Source organism: Grammomys surdaster, unplaced genomic scaffold, assembly GCF_004785775.1.
Source record: "Grammomys surdaster isolate TR1022 unplaced genomic scaffold, NIH_TR_1.0 194, whole genome shotgun sequence".
In the NCBI taxonomy this organism is placed as follows: Eukaryota; Metazoa; Chordata; class Mammalia; order Rodentia; family Muridae; genus Grammomys; species Grammomys surdaster.
Window position 1 is genome coordinate 2,790,839 of NW_021604639.1, and position 14,738 is coordinate 2,805,576.

At 39.4% G+C, this 14,738-nt stretch overlaps 1 pseudogene; it reads right to left on the minus strand.

The window, feature by feature from the left end:
* Positions 1 to 2,920: 2,920 nt before the first annotated feature.
* LOC114623161 lies at positions 2,921 to 4,832 on the minus strand (annotated as a pseudogene).
* Between the last annotated feature and the right edge of the window lie 9,906 nt (positions 4,833 to 14,738).

The following is a 14,738-nucleotide window of genomic DNA, read 5'->3' on the forward strand; positions in this document are numbered from 1 at the left end:
TATGACTTATTACGTTCTACACATTTGGATTTATCTAGAGTATCTTCTCTTAACTGTCACCTATCTTCCATTTATCCAGTTTCTGGACAAACCATTAGTGTTCTTCTACATTATCATTCTTTCCACATGTTTTTTAAATGCATGTTTCAGATCCTTATACCGAGTGCTACACTGTTTTTCTCCTACTCCTTTTCCAAAGACAAGTCTCTGACATCTAGACTTTCAACATTCACTGAACAGATGTTTATGGGCCATAGTCCTTTCTTCTTTATCAAATCTACATATTTTTTCTCCAAAGCCCTTTACCTCTCTTTCTTCTTCCTCCTTTACCTCTCTGGACATTTTAAGGAGACATTCTTACTAGAAATGTTTTCCTAGTTTGTTATTACTTTTATGACATGAGGTTCAAAGTCTCTCATTTCTTTGTCTCACTGCGAAGTCCATGGTCAGGTATAGTAGTGTGATATGTCAGAAATATAGCTATCCCTCAAGATGGAGGCTATATTTGCATTTTTCTACAATACCAGGATTTGCTAAATGACACATTCTCAGTCTATGTCATATGTCAAGTTTTTTTTCTGCAATTTTCCAAGTAGTCCTGATATTTTTTATGGTTAACCATTGGCATACACAAGATCTTTTATCCCAATTTTAATTACTAATCAGCTCATATGCTACGTATAACACAATAATTACATCTCTTTTTATGGACATATGTACACTACAGAATGGCAACAAAAGAGATAAAGAGACCACAGCAGAGTTTATAGAAGCCTTGCTGGAAATAGAGGCTTAGAGCACCAGAAGTGCAGAGAATCACTATAGTGGCTAACCTAGACGTTCACAACCCAGCTGGAATCAGAGCCTGACTGTAGGAGATGCAGAGGGCCAAATCAAACTGAAGCAGTGAATGCAGAACCAGCTCTTGACAGATGACCCGATGGACAAGTAAATGGTAATTCCAATAAGCTGAATTACAGAGGGATACAGTCTGAGGCTGCAGCCCAGAGGACAGTTGGGAAAGTCCTTTACCTGTTGGTCTCTTAACACACTAGGTATTTTGATGACAAGTCAAGTAGAGCTATTGCCACCATATTGTTAAATATCCTCCTCTTCAATGGTGTCTATGTGAGAGATGGGTATTCTTTCTTAGTCCACTGTGTTAAAAATATTTAGAGCCTGCCTTTGCTGATACAGTTTTAATATACCCATATATTCATACTTTGATAAGCATATAGGCAGTAGCATTTTACTTTTAGGAGTAAGTTATTTATCAGTGCCTGTGGCTACATGTATAACAAAGTACAGAATCTTCTCCACTTGCACTCAAAGATGGAGCCAATGCAGCTATCAGAAGAAGTTACTTTGGACAAGATACAGTATGAAGACACTATTTTACAGACTATGTAGTAACTAAGAGCAGGGAAGAAACTGATCTTACTACAGGACCATTATACTATCCAGAGAGGCCATTTCATCTTCTTCTTCTGAAGCCCATGGGATTTACTACTCTATGTCAAATATTTATGTTGATTTTCAACAGGCTGTGCAAATGTGTCCTTTCTTCGCAGTGTGGTATTGATTATGATTCTTTCTTTGTAGCTTGGGCCTGGATACATTATTTGAGGAGAGTTCTAAGACTCTTGGCCGTCTTAGAACTTCTCTTTCAGTGGCTGATGGGCAGCTTTGGCTTTTCTCAAATGCTTCTGACTTGGGGTCTGATTTCATCTCCCTTCAAGAAAAGCCTGAGCCCTGGACATGAAGCTATGCTCAGCTTTGACATGCTAGGACTTGCCTTTGGCTTTACCAAGTTGCTTCAGCTTTTAGCTGTTCTTCATTCCTGGAACCTCTGTAGGTATTGAATTTGATTATCTGTACAAAGTAGTATATCTTGTTTAGCATTTTTTATCTTTACATGGAGTATGACTGCATTGGCAGTGGGAATCGGGAAAGATTCCATCTGTATGAGGCTCTAGATGGTTTCAGAAATCACTAGTGATTACCCATCAGAATCAAACTGCCTGTGATAGATACACTGCAGCAGACTGACTGAGATGGAGTCTGGCTTAAAAGCTTGATAAAGACTGTCATTGTTGTTAGCTTAGAAGCAGAGTGTACTTCACTGCAGGTGCCCTTAGTCATGGAGAAGTGATGTTCCCCAGTTGTCATTCTGCCTCTTGGGTAGCACATTCTCTTTCAGTTCTTTCAGGCTTTTGAACCTATTCTTTTTTAGGACTGCGTGATAATTTCCATCTTTTTAGTAGAGCACTGTAAGATTTGTATGTTCTCCTCTCTCTCTCTCTCTCTCTCTCTCTCTCTCTCTCTCTCTCTCTCTCACACACACACACACACACACACACACACACACTGTCTCTCCCTTAACAGATTGGAATTAGAAAGAAGCTCACTTTCTGGTTTGCTTTGGTTTTATACTGAGTAGTCTCTATTAATAATTCACATTCAGTTGCTTCTTGATAATCAGTTCTTCGCTTAATCAATTGTACAAGTGTGATAAGCTAGCTGTTTGCTGTGGAAATCTCAATGTAAAGAAAATACAACAAAGCCTTTTCCTGAGGTCTTCTTTGTGGTCTGATTTTATCCAAAAATCTGTCTTTTTATTTCCCTAAAAGCACTTAAACCACACAGTGGATCTGTGAACCGGTGAACCAAGTCCACTGTGGACCAGTAAGCCTGAGTGTTGATTACATTAGACTTATTTGTTGATCTCATTATATAATGCTTATATAAAAGCAGCACTCAAGCCTCTCAGTGCACTGGACAAGCCACCTCTGAAGAAAGTGTTGACTGCTTCCTCTTTTGCAATCTTCCTCTAGCGGTAGTGCATCACCACTCTAGGAGAAACAGTGTCAAACTGATAGGGCACCAAGCCTGCAACTTCCACCACAATATGGATGATCGTTCAGCTCACAATGAGGTGCACATTCTTAGAAATTAAAAGCACTCCCTTGGCAGTGTATAGATTCCAAAGTAGGCAGTTCTGTAGATGATAGATTTCAGGATAGAGATGAGATGATGAAACCCTGGTAGAGACCCTTTGGGCCATCAGACTTGAAGATCTCAGTGAGATAGTCACTCAGCCCATTGAATGCATGCTGGGAAGAACCCTTGCTTATGTTGGCTGGCCATACCCAGCAAAGTACAGCAGGAAGGCAAAGCATGGGGAGGTGGACTCAGATGCCCCACTAAAGCCAGGTTACCAATGAAGTAGCACCAGGGCTGTTTATGCTGATCCATACTCACCACCTCCTACTCACCCCCAATCCCTTTATACTGCCCCTCGAAGGAAGATCTGCTAATATTTGTCCTTGGAAGTGAAGTTGAAAGTTTAGGTGAGGAAGTACTTTATCACATTGGCCAAGTTACCCCTCCAGAAAGAGATAAAGAAAGCCCTGCTTCTTGGGGATTCTCAGGACACAATCGATGATGCTCTTGTCATGTTTCTCTCAACTGATGTGTTTACTAGAATGCTGGACCTTCAGCAGCAGTTTGTCCCTTCATGGTACCACAGAAGCAGCAATACCACCTGAAAGCCTGATCCCCCATGCTGACAGCCAGTCACACCCAGCCTGAAAGCAGCAACCCTTGCTCTCTCCTAACCACCCCCACCCCCACTCTCAACCCCTCACCCCCTCACCCCAACACCCCACTCATCCTCCCTATCTTATCCTCCACTTATCCTCCACTCTCTGTCTCTGAGCCCAGCTTTCTGTTTTGATTTGTTTAGTTCCACTTTGTTTTTTGAAGCATGTGCCACCATGTTATCATCACTGACCTTTGACTTGCTATGATCCTCTTGCCTGTGTTTCCTGAGTGCTAGGTTTACAGGTTTCTGGCACACTGCCAGACTGCCCCTTTTTTGCTAACTGGATATTTTACATTTTATTTTTTTCTTTTTTTATTAGATAATTTATTTATTTATAATACAGATGTCATCCCCTTCCTCAATTTCCCCTCCCTGAAACCCCATATCTTATACCTCCTCTTCCTTTATGCTTTTATACCATTTTGATTACATGCATGTATTAAGGTCAGTTCTAGGTTGAGGATCTAACAATACAAAAGTCAAGGAACAAGCAAGACAATAAACACAAATAGTCAAAGAAAAAGCAAGGCATTAAACCCAGTTACGTGAACACTCCCATGATCACTGTTTCTAAGGGCTTATCAGGATGACCAAAATATCTGATCCTACTTCCCTGTCATAGCCCAAAGTCATTTTCATGTCTGAAACCTACTTCCTTGTTCTAGCCTAAAATTTAGATTCCTGTCTGAAATTACTTCTTTGTTCTAGCCTAATATCAGATTCCTGCCTAAAGCCTACTTCTTTGTCCTTGGCCAATGTCATATTCCTGCCAAGCAGCCCATTTCCTTGACTTTGGCCCATGTAAGCTTCTTGCCAAGCAGCCCCAAAGGCTCTCCACCTCTCCTCCTTTTTTATTGCATTAACAAGACTGAGCCTGTCTTCGGTCATTCTGACAAGAATGCCTTCCTTACCCATCATGGAATATGCATTATCAAAAGCAATGCACTTTTGTCTTAGGTTGGTAAGGCTCTGTGCAGAATCTTACCCGTCCTTGGCTTGCCAGCCTGTTAAATTAATAACTCTGTCTGGGGGTCCATTATCAGTTTCAAGTCATGTACTTTGGCTGCCAGCCTGTTGATATAATTAGAGACAAGCTTTAACACAACGGGCAGGAATAAAAGTATTCCCAGGACAAGAAGGGCTAGCCTGATCAAGCTATATATGCAATTCCTGAGGTTTGGCCAAAATGGAAATACTGACCTCTGGCCATGGATAGTTTTATCGGCATTATCTGCAGTATCAAAGCTCAACAGAGCAGCATTCTTTAAATTCATAATCTCACTATGCAAAGTTAACACACCCAGAGAGGTGTTAGGATTATGCCAAATATCCTACAGGTGTCTTAAACTTTTTTCTAATTATAATGACAATCATTGTGAAATTTAAAAGTAACACTCCTCCAATGATATTTGTCATGACACTTGGGATGGCTCCTAACTCTTGAACCCTGAACCGCCTTCAGATAATTTTGAATGGGTTATAGAGCATCATCCATTGTTCCATATACCTATATAGATCCTTTTGTATACTCAATACATTAGTAACATTTTTTGCTAGATGGTCAACAAAAATAGTTGTCTTAACTCCTTCTGTCAATGCCATTGCAGAAGCAGTGGTGCTAGCAGTTAATGAAATTAAAGCTGTTATACCAGCAATAATCAAGCCTGCTACCCTCTTGCTTCTGCTTAAAGTCTAACTCACTTCTTCCAGCACTTTCAAGCTTTTTTCATTGAATCAAGGATTTCTAATACTCAGGGCATAAGTCAAAAGCTGGTTGATAGACCCCCATCACAGACATGTCAGGTTTCAACACACTAACACAATTGGAAATTATACAGTCAATTCAACTTACAATAAATACTGTAGAAGAAACAAAACCAATTTTAGTTTGACAATTAAAAGAGCCTTAAAACATGTACTAATCCCTGTTTGAAATCCAGATCCTGTCCCAACTTTATCTCTTGCTATCGTAACATCATAGTGAGCTACAGCTAACTTCCAAATATGTCTCTGACAATGTCCAGATCCAGTCTTCCCAAAGCAGACTGTTATTTCCAATATTGGATTGATTTCTAGACCAGTACATGATTGAGTCCTAATAGCTGGTCATCTTTAAGAAGAATACAAGAGACATTATAATTTCTCTTTTTGATTCTCTATCCCACAATGTCTAAAAACTTCAAGTAAGGCAGCTTGTCCCATCTGGGATATAGTCAAGCAAAGGTGGGTTAGGAACATATGTTCAATACAGCTCCCCAGTCACCATTGCCAGAGCACTCAGCAAGCTCACAGGTTGGCATTATTTTTGTCTCAGCAACATTATGTCTCACCAATCTTTTTAAAGTTCCATGGGCCTCTTCCACAATATCTTGTTCTTAAGGATAATGCGAAATACCCACAATAAATTGTTAAGAAAATGTATCGACTGCTCGACTACAATTGCCAGACCCATTATCTTTTTTTTATTGGATATTTTATTTATTTACCTTTCAATGTTATCCCCTCTCCCATTTCCCCCAAAACCCCTTGTACCATCCTGACTCCTCCTATTTCTATGAGGGTATGCCCCCACCATTCCTGCCTCCCTGCTCTCAAGTTTTCCAACACTAGGGAATCCAAACTTTCAGGGACCAAGGCCTTCCTCCTTCACTGATGCCTGACAAGGCCATCCTCAACTACCTATAAAGATGGAGCCATGAGTCCCTCCCTTTGTGTTCCCAGGTTGGAGATTTAGACCCTGGGAGCTCTGGTTGAGTATTTTGACACTCCTTCTAAGAAAGACCAAAGCATGCACACTTTGGTATTCCTTCTTTTTGTTGAGCTTCATGTGGTCTATTCATTGTATCTTAGTTATTGTGAGGTTTTGGATTAATATCCATTTATCAGTGAGTGCATACCATCTGTATTCTTTTGTGATTGGGTTACCTCACTCAAAATGATGTTTTCTCGTTCCATCCATTTGCCTAAGAATTTCATTAACTCATTTTTAATAGCTGAGTAGTACTCCATTGTGTAAATGTACCACATTTTCTGTATCCATTCCTCTGTTGAAAGACATCTGGGTTGTTTCGAGTTTCTAGCTATTATAAATAAGGCTGCTATGAACATAGTGGAGCATGTGTCCCTGTTGTATATTGAAACATCTTTTGGGTATATGCCCAGGAGTGGTATAGCTGGGTCCTCAAGTAATACTATGTACAATTTCCTGAGGAACCAACAGACTGCTTTCCATAGTGGTTGTACCAGTTTGTAATCCCACCAACAATGGAGGAGTGTTCCTCTTTCTTGACATCCTCGCCAGCATCTGCTATCACCTGAGATTTTGATCTTAGCTATTCTGACTGGTGTGAGGTGGAATCTCAGGTTTGTTTTGATTTGCATTTCCCTGATGACTAAGGATGTTGAACACTTCTTTAGGTGCTTCTTGGCCATTCGAATTTCTTCAGTTGAGAATTCTTTGTTTAGCTCTGTACCTCATTTTTTATAGGGTTATTTGATTGTCTTCAGTCTAATTTCTTCAGTTCTTTGTATACCTTGGATATTTGCCATCTATCAGATGTAATATTGGTAAAATCTTTTCCCAATCTGTTGGTTGCCGCTTTGTCCTATTGATGGTGACCTTTGCTTTACAGAAGCTTTACAGTTTTATAAGGTTCCATTTGTCAATTCTTGATATTAGAGCATAAGCCATTGATGTTCTGTTCAGGAACTTTTACCCTGTGCCCGAGTGTTCGAGGCTTTTCCCCATTTTCTCTTCTATTAGTTTCAGTGTAGCTGATTTTATGTGGCAGTCCTTGATCCACATGTACTTGAGCTTTGTACAAGGAGATAAGTATGGAACAATTTGCATTCTTCTATTTGGTGACTTCAGGTTGAACCAGCATCATTTGTTGAAAATGCTGTCATTTTTCCACTGGATGGTTTTAACCCCTTTGTCAAAGATCAAGTGACCATAGGTATGGGGGTTCATTTCTGGGTCTTCTATTCTATTCCATTGATCCTCCTGCCTGTCTCTGTATCAATACCATGCAGTTTTTATCACTATTGCTTTGTAGTACAGCTTGAAGTCAGGAATGGTGATTCCCCCAGAAGTTCTTTTATTGTTGAGAATAGTTTTCACTATTCTTTTGTTGTTGTTGTTGTTGTTATTTCAAATGAATTTGAGAATTGCTCTTTCTATCTCTGTGAAGAATTGAGTGGGAATTTTAATGGGGATTGCATTGAATCTGTAGATTGCTCTTGGCAAGATGGCCATTTTTGCTATATTAATCCTTCCAATCCATGAGCATGGTTGATCTTTCCATCATCTGAGATCTTCTTCATTTTCTTTCTTCAGGGACTTGAAGTTCTTGTCATACAGATCTTTTACTTTTTTGGTTAGATTCACACCAAGGTATTTTATATTATTGTGAGTAGAGGAAGGCTAGTGATTTGTTCGTGTTAATTTTATATCCAGCCACTTTCCTGAAGTTGTTTATCAGGTTTTGGAATTCTCTGGTGAAATTTTTGGGGTCACTGAAGTATACTACAATATCATCTGCAAATAGTGAAATTTTGACTTCTTCCTTTTCAATTTATATCCCTTTGACATCCTTTTGTTGCCTAATAACTCTGGGTAGCATTTCTAGTACTATATTGAATAGGTATGGAGAGAATGGGCAACCTTGTCTATTCCCTGATTTCAGTGGGATTGCTTCAACTTTCTATCCATTTAGTTTGATGTCAGCTACTGGTTTGCCATATGTTGCTTTTACTATGCTTATGTATGGGCCTTGGATTCCTGATCTTTCCAAGACTTTTATCATGAAGTGGTGTTGAATTTTGTCAAATGCTTTCTCGGCATCTATTGAGATGCTCATGTGGTTTTTTTTTCCTTTGAGTTTATTCATATAGTGGATTACATTGATGGATTTCCGTATATTGAACCATCCCTGCATTCCTGGGATAAAGCCTACTTGATCATGATGGATAATTATTTTGATGTGTTCTTGGATTCAGTTTGTGAGAATTTTATTGAGTATTTTTGCATCAATATTCATAAGGGAGATTGGTCTGAAGTTCTCTTTCTTTGTTGAGTCTTTGTGAGGTTTATGTATGAGTGTAATTGTGGCTTCATAGAATGAATTGGGTAGTGTTCCTTCTGTTGCTATTTTGTGGAACAATTTATAGAGAATTGGTATTAAGTCTTCTTTTAAGGTCTTATAGAACTCTGCACTAAAATTATCTGGTCCTGCACTGGTTTTGGTGGGGAGACTTTAATGACTGCTTCTATCACTTTCAGGGTTATGGGACTGTTTAGATGGTTTATCTGGGGCTGATTTAACTTTGGTAACTGGTATTTGTCTAGAAAATTGTCCATTTCGTCCAGATTTTCCAATTTTGTTGAGTATAGGCTTTTGTAATAGGATCTGATGATTTTTTGAATTTCCTCAGTTTCTGTTGCTATGTCTCCCTTTTCAGTTCTGATTTTATTAATTTCGATACTGTCTCTCTGCCCTCTGATTAGTCTGGCTAAGAGATTATCTATCTTGTTAATTTTCTCAAAGAACCAGCTCCTGGTTTTATTGATTCTGCGTATAGTTCTTTTTGTTTCTACTTGGTTGATTTCAGCCCTGAGTTTGATTATTTCCTGTTGTCTACTCTTCTTTAGTGTGTTTGCTTCTTTTTGTTCTAGAGCTTTCAGGTGTGTTGTCAGGATGCTAGTGTATGCTCTCTCCAGTTTCTTTTTGTAAGCACTTAGAGGTATGAATTTTCCTCTTAGCACCACCTTCATTGTTTTGGTGTGATGTGTGTTCATTTCCATTAAATTCTAAAAAGTCTTTAGTTTCTTTCTTTATTTCTTCTCTGATCACATTATCATTGAGTAGAGTGTTGTTCAGTTTCCACGTGAATGTGGGCTTTCCATTGTTTTTGTTGTAATTGAAGACCAGGCTTAGTCCATAATGATCTGATAGGATGCATGGGATTATTTCAGTTTTCTTTTATCTGTTGAGACTTGTTTTGTGACCAGTTGTATGGTCTATTTTGGAGAAGGTACCATGAGGTGCTGAGAAAAATGTATATTCTTTTGTTTTAGGATGAAATGTTCTATAAATATCTGTTAAATCCATTTGGTTCATAACGTCTGTTAGTTTCACCGTATCTCTGTTTAGTTTCTGTTTCCATGATCTGTCCATTGCTGAGAGTGGGGTGTTAAAGTCGCCCACTATTATTGTTTGAGGTTCAATGTGTGCTTTGAGCTTTAGTAAGTTTTTTTTTATATGAAAAGTGGGTGCTCTTGCATTTGGAGCATAGATGTTCAGAATTTAGAGTTCATCTTGGTATATTTTTCCTTTGACAAGTATGAAGTGTCCTTTCTTATCATTTTTGATAACTTTTGGTTAAAAGTGTATTTTATTCAATATTAGAATGACTACTCCCATTTGTTTCTTGGAACCATTTACTTGGAAAATTGTTTTCCAGCCCTTTACTCTGAGGTAGTGTCTGTCTTTAACACTGAGATAGGTTCCCTGTATGCAGCAAAATACTGGATCCAGTTAATGCATCCTTCTGTTAATCTATGTCTTTTTACTGGGTATTGAATCCATTGATGTTAAGAGATATTCAGGAGTAGTGATTATTACTTCCTATTTTTTTTTATTAGAAATGGAATTATATTTGTGTCGCTATCTTCTTTTGGGTTTGTTGAAAGAAGATTACTTTCTTGCTTTTTCCAGGGTGTAGTTTCCTTCCTTGTGTTGGAGTTTTCCATCTATTATCCTTCTTAAGGTTGGATTTGCAGAAAGATTTTGTGCAAATTTGGTTTTGTCATGGAATATCTTGGTTTCTCCATCTATGTTAATTGAGAGTTTTGCTGAGTATAGTAACCTGGGCTGGCATTTGTGTTCTCTTAGGGTCTGTATGATATCTGCCCAAGATCTTCTAGCTTTTATAGTTTCTAGTGAGAAGTCTGATATAATTCTGATAGATCTGCCTTTATGTGTTACTTGACCTTTTTCCCTTACTCCTTTTAATATTCTCTCTTTGTTTTGTGCATTTGGTATTTTTATTATAATGTCATTGGAGGAATTTATTTTCTGGACCAGTCTATTTGGAGTTCTATGGGCTTCTTGTATGTTCATGGGCATCTCTTTTTTATGTTAGGGAAGTTTTCTACTATAATTTTGTTGAAGGTATTTCCTGTCCCTTTAAGTTGGGAATCTTGTCTCTCTTCTAGGCTTTGTCTTCTCATTGTGTCCTAGATTTCCTGGATATTTTGGGTTAGGAGCTTTTTGCATTTGACATTTTCTTTGACTGTTGTGTTAATGTTTTCTATGATATCTTCTGTACCTGCGATTCTCTCTTCTATCTCTAGTATTCTGTTGGTGATGCTTTCATCTATAACTCCTGATCTCTTTCCTAGGTTTTCTATCTCCAGGGTTTTCTCCCTTTGTGATTTCTTTATTGTTTTTATTTCCATTTTTAGATCTTGGATAGTTTTGCTCAATTCGTTCACCTATTTGGTTGTGTTTTCCTGAAATTCTTTAAGGGATTTTGTGTTTCCTCTTTAAGGGATTCTACCTGTTAACCTGTGTCCTCTTTCCTTTCTATAAGGGAGTTATTTATGTCCTTCTTATAGTCCTCTATCATCATCATGACATGTGATTTTAAATCCGAATCTTGCTTTTCTGGTGTGTTGGGGATATCCAGGGCTTGCTGTGGTAGAACTGGGTTCTGCTGATGCCAAGTAGCCTTGGTTTCTGTTGCTTATGTTCTTACCCTTGCCTCTCCCCATCTGGTCATTTTACATGTTAGTTGGTTTTGCTGCCTCTTCCTGGAAACTGTCCCTCTTTGGGGCCTATGTGCCTATGGTGTTAGGTGTATCAGCACTCCTAGGGAGACCAGCTCTCCCCTGGGCAGGATTTGGGTGCAGAGGGATGTGGGACAGCCTTACCTCTGGAGTGCAGTTGGAGACTGGAAGATTCCCCAGCTGCTCCTCTATTCCTGTGCCTTGTGTGCTCTTGGCAGGTCCCATTTTGGACAGCTATTGGAGTGATAGTGGTGATCTCACCTCTGGGCTTTGGAGTGAGGCCAGTCCTGGAGACTAGCTCTCTCCTGGCAGGATTTGGGTGTGGAGGGCTGTTGTACAGCCTTAGTTCCAAGGCTCAGATGGAGATCAGAAGGCTCCACTAATTGTTATTACATACATATATGCATATACATTATACATATATATTCCTAAACATAACCTGCTAGTCTGTATTCTATTACTTGTATGTATGTTTCTAGGGCTGACCATTTGGTATTGGCTAATTAATCCCTGTGTTTTTCCCCAGGGAAGACTATTTCTCCAATCTTCTGCATTTCTTAGTTGCCTATAATTCTTTGTGTAAGGTGGAGGCCTCATAGGCTTCCCCTCCCACTCACTTTGGTATACTTGTAGGTGTTATTCTTGCTCAGCTCATATTTGGGCAGTCATGTTGGAGAGACTTTTTGCATGTAGCTTCTGACATGACTAGGAGACAAAATTCTCAGTGCAAACTCCCTGATCTTCTGGTTTACAGTATCTCTGCACCCTCTTCCACAATGTTCTCTGAGATTGAGGTGTGAGAGTGTAGATCCAGTAAGACTGAGACCCTCATCCCTGTACTTTGATTGTTTGTGGCTTTTGTAGTAGTCCCTGCCTCTTGCAAAGAGATTTTTCCTTTATGAGCAGTAAAGACTACATTTACCTGTGGATATAAAGATAGATTGTTGCTAGGGATTGTGTGGATTTGGTAAAGTCGTGGTTGTAGGTTCAGCTCCAATATCCATGACTTCCTTGCCCTGAGTAGCTAGCTAGGTTTCCAGTACCAGGCATTTTTTCCCTCTAGTTGAGTAGATCTTTATTACAATTAGAAAGTTATTGGTAACCACCAAGATATGCATGCCCCTACTGAACTCTCAGGGTTATTGTGACATGTTAGTGCTTGATATAATCCGTAAGCATCATAGCTGGGTAAGACTGTCAGTTGCCTCTTTTCTTTGGAAGCTTCCATGGTACCTTCTGGTACCATTAAAAACTAGTCCTCAGGAAGGAGTCATTCAGGCCCTGCCACTTTAAAAATCCAAGGTCTCTTTAAAAATTCAGTCTCCTAACTGTATTCTTACAGATTAATTTTTAAAAAGCTGCATACTTATTATTCCAAATGGTGCAGTAAAGCAATCAGATCAAAGCAAAACCCAAATTCAGCAGTGTAAATGCTATAGTACAATGTCTAACATCTAGGATTCATTGTATAGGTAATTTTCTGGCTCCAAAAGTGCTTGTGCAGCCCCACTTCAGCTCTGCCATCTACAGCACACCTAGCTCTCCTTATAGGGTTAGACCATCTCTACTTGAGGCCTTCCAACTGCCTTTGGCAGCTATCTCACTAGCATGGATCTCCAATATCTTGGCTTACCATTACAACTAACGCAGCCTCTTCACTAATCCCTTTCCTCTCCACAGAAGTGTTGACCTTACCACACCTTGCCAGGCTCCAGCTGATTCCCATGACTGCCTTCTTACCTTTAAAATCAGTATCACTTGGGAAATTCTTTCATACTATTTACGAAGGTCTGCTGCCAGCTCAAAATGTAGCCTTGGCCTCCTAAGTCCATAACGTCTGTGCTCTAACACTGAGGAATAATTTTCCTTTTTCCCAATGAAGCACAGAAGATTTCACTTCAATGATGTTGATCTCTTATTAATTGAAACTGATTCTTCAGTCACAGTTCATGATAGAATCTGCACCAATATATAACATAACCTCGACCTAGGCCCAGTTATAAGGGTCTTTACCTTCCCCTATAACCTCCCATGCCAGGCCTCCATTGGTTTCTTTTCTTTCAGAATTCTTATAGTCTAAGCTCCCACTACCACAGTCCATTCCCTGCCCCCACTGGTACTCAATGGCTTTCCCAGATTAAAGTTTCAAATATTTCTGCAATATTCTGACAAAATACGCTAAATGGTCAGATCTATCATAGCAATACCCCACTCTTGGTACCAATTTCTGTTATATTTTATCTTCTACTGCTATGATAAAACAACCTTACCAAAAGCAGCTAAGGTGGGAAATGGGTTTATTTCACGTTACAGGTAATAAATAGTCTGTCTAAGTTACTAAGTTCTATTGTTGTGAAGAGAAATCATGACCAAGGCAGCTCTTAGATAGCATTCAATTGCGTACCTGCTTACAGTTACAAAGGGTTATTCTATGATCATAATAGAGGGTCAAGCATTGCAGACAAACATGGCATTAGAGCAGAAGCTGAGAGCTTTCTACTCTGATCCACAGGCAGCAGACAGTGAGAGTGAATGATACTGGTACTGGCATCCACTTTTAAAACTTCAAAGATCTTCCCCAGGGGAACAACTCCTTTAACACTGCCACACCTATTAATCCTTCCCAAACAGCTTCACTCTCTGATGACTAACCATTCAACTATAAGAGCCTATGGGGGCCATTCTCATTCAAACAACCAGTCTGTCATTTAAGGAAGTTATGACAGGAACTCAAGCAGGAACTTGAAGCAAAAAACGTAGAGCATATTCCTTGCTGCTTCATTCATAAGCACAAGTTTAACTAGCTTTCTTACATAGCCTAGGACCACCTGTCTAGGGTATGGTGTGGCCACAGTAGGCTGGCTTCCTCTATATAACTCAGTAGTTGTTCCAATTTGCTTATGTTGCTCTGATAAACTACTCCGACCCACAGCAACTTAGGGAAGGAATACTCCAGTTACAGGTCATAGTCCATCATTAAAAGAAGTCAGGACAGGAACTCAAGTAGGACCTGCAGGCTTGCTCACAGGCTCCTGCATATCTAACTTCCTTTTACTGTCCAGGATCCATGCCCAGGAAATTGTACCACCCATGATAAGCTGGATCCTACTTGTAAGTGAGCAATCATGTCAATCCCCCACAGACATGCCCTACAGGTATCTCAGTCTAATCTGATCAGTTCCTTGATTGAAGATCCCTTCTCAGATTACTCAAGGTGTTAAATTAACAATTAAAACTTCCTAGGACACTAGACTTTTGTAGCAATAGGATTCTACTGGAAAAATGCCTGTTTATTTCCTGTAAACAGTGCTTCCTATTCAATCTTTTATATCTGAGTAGATGCCT